Here is an 8,748-nt window from a genome sequence, read left to right as displayed (position 1 = left end):
GTGTGGTGATTACTGCTGAGACTCCACTTTGAATCCACTTATAGTTTTGTGAAGTAGTGTTGTAGCTTTCTTTGTATAGGTCTTCTGTGTTCCTGGTAAAATTTATTCCCAAATATCTTATCTTTTTGGTTGCTATTGTAAATGGCATTGACTTCCTTATTTCTTTTTCAGTGATCTTTGCTGGTGTAGAGGAATCCATCTGATTTTCGGATGTTGATCTTGTATCCTGCCACTATGCTAAATCTTTCAATAATTTCCAGTAGTTTTCTTGCTGAGTCTCTTGTATTTTCTATGTATAGAATCATATCATCTGCAAATAGGGATGATTTTACTTCTTCCTTATCAATTTGGATACCTTTACTTTCCTTTTCTTGCCTTATTGTCCTGGGTAGGACTTCCAATACAATGTTGAATAGAAGTAGACATAGAGGACATCCTTGCTGGGTTCCTGTTCAAAAGGGAAATAGTTTCAGTTTCTCTCCATTGAGAACAGTGTTGGCTTTTGATTATGCATATATGCCCTTTATTATGCTAAGGAATTTCACGTCTATTCCTATTTTTCTGAGAGTTTTGATCAGGAATGTGTGTTGGGTTTTATCAAATGCCTTTTTTGCATCAATTCATATGATCATGTGGTTTTTTTTTTTCCTTTATTTTACTTATGTGATGATTGTTTTTCTTATGGAGAACCATCCTTGTGTACATGGTTGCAACCCCACTCCATCATGAAGTATTATTTTTTTGATATGTTGCATTTTGATGTGTGCATCTATTGTTATAAATTGCCCTCTGATCACTGCTTTTACTGTGTCTCAAGAATTTTGGTATGCTATGTTTTTATTCTCATTGGATCAAAGGAATTATTTAATTTCATTTTTTATTTCTTCTCTTACTCAGTTGTTTTTGAGGAGGGTGTTATTCAATGTCCATATGTTTGTTCTTTTTTCTTTGGTCTTCCTAGTGTTGATTTCTAATTTTATAGCATTGTGAACTGAGAAGATGCTTTGTAGTATTTCAGTATTTTAAAAATTATTGAGGCTTTCTTTATGGCTTAACACACTACCTATCCTGGAGAATGTTCCAAATGGCTGGAAAATAATGTATATGTTGTTGTTGTTGGGTGAAGTGCTCTGTAGATGTCTATAAGGTCAAGGTGGTTGATTGTACTGTTTAGCATCTTTGTTGAGTTACTTTTCAGTTGTTCTATCTCTTATTGACAGTGGTGTATTAAAGTGTCCTACTATGACTGTGAAGTCATCTATTTGTCTTTTCATTTCTGTTAAAGTCTGGTTTATGCATTTTAGGGTTCTTTCATTGGATGCATAAGTATTTATTATGGTTACATATAGGCCATTCCTCTTGATGGTATCCCACATCAATCTTAGGCTTTCTACATTTTGTTTTGACCTTTCATCTGATTGAGCTCTTAACAAAATAATATTGAAGTATTTGTCTTCAATTTCATTAGTTCTGTATTGAATTGATTGAATTCTTCTCATTTGCCCCTTCAATGAGTTATATATTTCTGAAATCTTAGTATTAATCTTCTGGATTTCTATTCCTTGTCATTGTATCACTTCTAATTTTTTGTTTATTTTGTCAATTGTTCTTGTACTGTTTTCCTAAATTGTTCTAGAGTTTTGTCTATGTTTTCCTTATTTTTTTCAATGTTTTCCTTGATCTTGTCAGTGTTTTCCTAGATCTACCTCTCAATCTATTGAAGGTACCCAGATATATTTCTTTTATATTACTTATAAGGGAGTTGTAATGCTGGTTTTACCTTGGGGATGTTTTCCAGGTTTCTATTTTTGTCCCTTGTTTCTATTACATTATCTTGTTTCTTTGTGTGGACTGTGATGGCTTGGTGTTTCTGAGACACCATAGTGGTATTGTATTTATGTTTATTGTGTGAAAGAGAATGAGAGTGTGTGCACAGATCTTTGTTAGCTGTTCATAAGGAATGGTTAAGGGTGAGTTAAGCTGATATTGGCTGCCATCTATCATTGATCAGCTGGTGCAAAAGCAAACAGTGGCCCTCCTTCAGTGGGTGGAGTTGCAGGAGGTGCAGGTATGGTTGGACTCTGTGAGTACTGTTGCTGTCTTCCACTCAGTTAGACCAGATAAGTAAAAAAACAATAATTAAAAAAAAACACCCCCCAAAAAAAACCCCTCAAACGACATAAACAGGAAGAATCACACAAAAAAGTAATGCAATTAATGAGAAGAAAAAATTTCAAAATATATTAAAATAAAGAATGAAAGAAAGATAATGAGAAAAAGAGAAAGCAAAAGCCACAATATCAAGAGAAGAAGCAATAAGAGAAAAGAACAAGAATAAAAGAATAGTAAAGAAAAACTGAGAGAACTGCACAAAGAAAAACAATGGATGAGAAGAACCAAGAGAAAGAAATAAAAAGAACTAGGAAAAGAGAAGAGAAAAATAGAAAGAAATAATTATAAAAGAAAGCATGAACCTGAGACAGGACAGGGAAAACCAAAAAAAAAAAAAAAAAAAAAAAGGAAGAAAGGAGGAAGATAAAAAGAATAATTTAAAAACAAAACTATGGGGGTGGGGCATGCCACACATCTCTGTCAGGACACAGACCTGGATGGAATTCCTGCTGGAGAAGAAGGTGGCTGAAGTTGGGGGATGGCCACACTTTTGTTCACCAAGAGTGTGTGGGATATAAGAGTAACAAGAGTCATCAATCTCCCATGCAGCTGCCTGTGCTGTCCTCAGAAAACAGAGCCCACTCCTATGTCACCATCCAAGTAAGAATGCCTATATTCAAAATGGTTACACCTATCACTTGCAAGTGTTCAAAATGGTTGGGCCCTCAGGATAGCTGTTGGCAGTACACAGATCTGTTTGTCTCCTTCTTCACTGTTTTCCTTTCTGTTTGTCAGGCAGCAATGTAGACCTTGCCCATGTAATCTTTAGTGAGCAGAGCTGATGCTTAGGTTGCTACTGGGATATAATCAAAATTGCTGTGCCCTCAGGAGAGCCAGCAGTCAGCTGTTCCGTTTGCCTCCTTACTCATTGTTTTCATTCAGTTTCTTCTACTACTTAGTATTTAATCCACATCTACAGCCACTGTGTCAATCTATCTCACTGAGGGCCTTCCCCTCCTTTGTCTACTCTCCAGCTTACCAAGCATGACATCCTTCTCCAAGGAATGGTCCCTTCTGACAACATGACCAAAGTAGGTGAGTAGAAGTATGGACATTCTTGCTTCCAAGGAGCATTCTAGCTGCACTTTCTCCCCAACAAATTTGTTAGTTCTTTTAGCGGTCCATGATACTTTCAGCATTCTTCACCAACACCACAACTCAAAAACATCAACTCTTCTTCGGTCTTCCTTATTCATCGTCCAGCTCTCACATGCATATGAGGTGACTGAAAATACCATGGCTTGCGTCAGGTACACCTTAGTCCTCAAGGAGATAACTTTGCTCTCCGGCACTTGAAAGGGGTCCTTTTCAGCCTATTTGCCCAATGCTATATGTCATCTGATGTCTTGACTGCTGCTTCCATTAGCATTGATTGTAGAACCAAGCAACGTGAAGTCTTTAATAGCTTCAATCCTTTCTCCATTTATCATAATGCTGCTTATAGGTCCAGTTGTGAAGATTTTTGTTTTCTTTAAGTGAGATGTAATCCATATTGCAGACTGTATTCTTGAATCTTCATCAGTAAGTTCTTTAAGTCACCCTCACTTGCAGCAAGCAAAGTTCTGTTGTCTGCATATCACAGTTTGTTAATGATTTTTTTCTCCAAACCAGATGCCATGTTCTTCTTCATATAGTCCAATTTCTTGGATTATTTGCTCAGCATATAGTTTAAATAAGTATGGTAAAATTATACAACCCTGATGCACTCCTTTCTTGATTTAAAAAAATACAGTGTTCCCTTGTTCTGTTCGAAAGACAGCCTCTTTGTCTATGTACAGGTTCCTCATGAATACAATTAAGTGTTCTGAAATTCCCATTCTTCTCAATGTTACCCATAGTTTGTTATGATCCACACAATCAAATGCCTTTGTATGGTCAATAAAACATAAGTAAACATATTTCTGGTATTCTTTGCTTTGAGCCAAGATCCATCTGACATCAGCAATGATAGCCCTCATTCCACATCCTCTTCTGAATCTAGTTTGCATTTCTGGAAGTTCTCAATATATTGGTGCAACCATTTTTGAATTATCTTCAATAACATTTTACTTGCATGCGATATTAATGATATTGTTCTATAATTTCCACATTCTGTGTTAACACCTTTCTTTGGAAGGGGTACAAATATGGATCTCTTCCAGTCACTTGGCCAGGTAGCTGTCTTCCAGATCTCTTGGCATAGCTGAGTGAGTGCCTCCAGTGGGGCATTTGTTGAAAGATTTCAATGGGTAAGTTAAGTGACTAAGAAAAATTAAAAAACTTGCCCAGCTGGTGGAGCCAAAAAGAACTCATTAGAAATACAAAGGAGGAAGATGAGGAGGGAAAAGAAAAAAAAAAAAAAATCACAGAACTCACAGGCATTAAAGACTCAGAGTAGTCACTCTGGGAGTTTTTCAAGGTTAGGTAGGGCTGTGAGTGGAGGGCAACATCGTACTGGGAAATGGAAAAGGACCCCTTTAGATTATGCTGTGCAGACTCTAGAAGGGAGTGGGGGAAAGGGAAGAGAAATTCTCTCTAAATAAACAGAACCCCAATTTGGAAACACTGGGCTCAAGTCCAACTCTTAGCAATGCTTTTTGGACACAGAGTGGAATTTGGAACTCAGATTTTGTGACTTAAGGATCTGTGTGGAGGAAAGCAGTCTTTTGTCCTTTAAGGTACCTGGTGGGTTTGGACTGTGGGATTCTGATTAACAGCTGGGTGCTATTATCAGCACACTGTTCCACATGGAGCCAAGGGCAGTGGCTGTCATTTCTGTACCTGCATCAGTGATGTATTATCTCACACTAAGCACAGAAACCAGCCTGTCTTTCTCTTCTGGAGATTGCTTCTTGCACTGATTCCCTTTCTCTTGCAGAGGTGCTCCAGTAAGTGAATGGATTCTGCCACAATGTCTATACCCAGGGCTTCTGGCTGAACATAACTGGAGGGATCCCCTCCTCAAACATCTTATCCTCTCTTCATTTTTCTACTATCCTCTTGCCCCATTTTTTTTTTTTTCCTTCACACCTGGTTACTTGCTCCACTGTTCCTTGTTTTCTTTTATTTTTCCCAAACCTCCATCCTTCCTACCCACTCACTTTTGTTTTCTCTCTTTTTCTTATATTCCTTTTCCCTGTTTCTTGTCATCTATTTTTGTTCTATCTTTTAATCTCTTCTTCTTCTTGGCTCCATCCCCCCACCTCATCCAATGGGAAGAACATATTAACCCTCCATTAGTCAGCCATAGCTACTACACTGACCACCTCACCCAACAGACAAGTAACACCAATATCTCCTGCACCACAGGATCAGTGACAGACAGTGGACAACTCCTGCTAATCCCAATTTCAAATCCTCTTCATGATGAACAGAGACCTGAAGCCACATCCCTACCAGTGATTCCACTAACACAGAGAAATCTAGAGCATGACCCAGTGCAACCAAGTTAACAACCAAAGAAGTACACCTGTTCCACACTTCCAAATATAGTAAAACCTAAACTAGAATGAAACACATCAATACATTGCTAACAAAGTTATCTTTATATGTGACATGATTCTATACATAGAAAACCCAAGAGACTCCACCAAAAAAAACAAAAACAAAAAACAAAAAACAAAAAACTGGAACTAATAGAAAGATTCAGCAATGTGGCAGAATTCAAGATCAACATACAAAAATCGGTTGGATTTCTCTACATCAACAAAGAGACTTCTGAAAAGGAAATAAGGAACACAATAGCATTTTCATTAGCTACCAAAAAGATAAAATACGTAGGAATAAATCTTTCCAGGGACACAAAAGACCTATGCAGAGAAAATTACAAAACATTACTACAAGAAATTACAGAGATCTACATACAAGGAAGAACATACCATGTTTATGGATAGGAAGACTGATGATTGAAAATACAAATACTACCCAAAGCAATCTATATATTCAATGAAATCCTGATCCAGATTCTATCAACATTATTTAAGTACAATGAAAAAACAAACAGAAAAGAAAGAGACACTTGACAAGAGTGCTGAAGAAGAAGAAAGTAGGAGGTCTCACACTCCTGGATCTCAAAACCTACTATACAGCAATAGTAGTCAAAACGGCATGGTATTGATAAAATGATAAACAAATAGACCAATGGAGCAGAATTGAAATCCCATAAATAGATCTATCCATCTATGGATAGCTGATCTTTGACAAAGAACTAAAACCCATTAAATGAGAAGAGATAGCCTCTTTAACAAGCAGTGTAGGCAAAATTGGATATCCACTTGCACAAATATGAAGCATGACCCATAGCTCACCCCACAAACCAAAACAAACTCAAGTTGGATCAAAGACTTAAAGGTAAAACCCAAAACTATAAAGTTCACCAAAAATAAAATAGGGGCAAATTGAGGGGTTTTAATTTACAGTATATATAGACTAGCAAGCATAACCCAAAATGCGCAACCAGTGGAAGACAAACTAGATGACTGGGATGTTTTAAAAATTAAATTTTTATGTGCATTGGAAAACCTCTTCAAAAGGGTAAAACGAATACCTACAAAATGGGAAATAAATTATCTATGACATATCTGACAAGGGGCTTATCTCTAAAATTTATAGAAAACTTCAAAGCTTCAACACCAAAAAGAAAAATAGTCCAATTCAAAAATGGGCAAAGGGCATGTACAGGCAGCCAACAAACACATTCTCACAATCATTACATACTGAAGAGATGCAAATCAAAACAATAATGAGATGTCATCTCACCCCAGCAATAATAGCAAAGTTCAACAAGACAGAAAATAAAAAATGCTGGTGAGGTTGTGGAGAACTTGGAACTCTCATGCACTGCTGGTGGGACTGTAAAACGGTATACCCACTGTGGAAAATGGTATGGTGTTTCCTTAAAAAATTGAAAATAGAAATACTATTTGATCCAACAATTCCATTACTAGGAATCTAACCTAAAAATATGAGAGCCAGAACATGAATAGACATATGTACACCCGTGTTCATCATAGCACAATTCACTATAGCAAAGAGATGGAAAATGTCCATCAGAAGATGAATTGTCAACCAAACTATGGTACATTCACACTATGGAATATTATGCAACATTATATAATAATGAAGAATACATGAATCATCTCACAACGTGGATGAATTTGGAGGACATTATGCTGAGTGAAATAAATAAGTCACAGAAGAACAAATATTGTATAAACAGTAATGAAGAATACATGAATCATTTCACAATGTGGATGAATTTGGAGGACATTATGCTGAGTGAGATAAGTCAGTCATAGAAGAACAAATATTATATGAGTACATTATTGTAAAAAGTCAAGGAAAGTTTTACACAGAGAAGCAAATTCACTTTGTTAATTACAGAGCATTGAAGTGAAGGAAATTGAAAATTTTGGACTAGTTGGGGGTCACATGTTCACTTGGGTGAGAGGAGAGGTAGTATGGAAAGAGTCTGTGATCAGTGCAGTGACAGTGGGGAGAGGGAGGCCACAGAAACATGCACAAAACATAAAAACAACAGAGGCAAATTCTATTACATGCACAATACTGCGTTACCAATGGCAGCAAACACTAAGCTGTGGGCAAATTCATAGACAGGTGAAAAGATCAGGTAGGAGAAGGCAAACAGGAAAATACCCAAGACCAAGGTTAGATTTGGCTAAAGATAGTCTTACATATGTACTTGTGCTACAAAATGATACACATACATTATAGTAGTAACAGAAGACAAAGTTGGAGTAGCTTCTCAGAGACAACCAAATACCTTGAGAGAGAGAATCACTGGCCCTGCAGGCTGAGGCCCATTGTCTTAGGGGACATCATGCTCAATTGGCTCAACATAACACATAAAAATCTTACTCACATCCTACTTTGGTGAGTAGCGACTGGGGTCTTAAAAGCTTTTGAGTGGCCATGTAAGATGCAACTATTTGTCTCCTCTCGTCTGGAGCAAAGAAGTGTGAAGAAAATCAAAGTCATTTGGACACAATTAGTCCAAAGATATGATGGACCACAAGGATCTCAACCTTCAGAACCCTGAGACCAGAAGAACTAGATGGTGCTCAGCTACCAATGACAACCACATGAAAAGGGATCAAAATTGGAAATCCTGAATAGAGTAGGAGGAAAAATGTGGAACAAAATTCAAAAACACAAAAATGACCAGAATTACAGTTTGGATATAGACTGGTGGGACCTCTGAAACTATGGCCCTGGGTTATCCTTCAGGCCTAGAAAAGGACTCACTTCCGTGGATTGACTCTCATCCCAACAGTAGAGAGACCTACAAACAGAACACCTACCCCAGGAAGATGCACTCACCTACCCTATGGAGATGCACCCCTTGGATCAATCTGCCATGAGACATCAGAAGGGCAATATGCACATAGAGGGAAAACTGGACAGACAGGAATGCATAGATAAGAAGGGCACAGGGAAGGGTGGTCACAGGAAGGAGAGGGGAGAAGAATTTTTTTATGGTTGAGGATTGTAATCAGGGCCATGAAATCAAATGTGCATGAACTGTTGAGAGTAAAATGAATCTGTTTTGTAAATTTGCAACTAAATCACAATAAAAAA

Source organism: Orycteropus afer, unplaced genomic scaffold, assembly GCF_000298275.1.
Source record: "Orycteropus afer afer isolate SDZICR_OR568_19922 unplaced genomic scaffold, OryAfe1.0 scaffold00060, whole genome shotgun sequence".
NCBI classification, from domain to species: Eukaryota; Metazoa; Chordata; class Mammalia; order Tubulidentata; family Orycteropodidae; genus Orycteropus; species Orycteropus afer.
Note: the sequence above shows the minus strand (reverse complement) of the source record.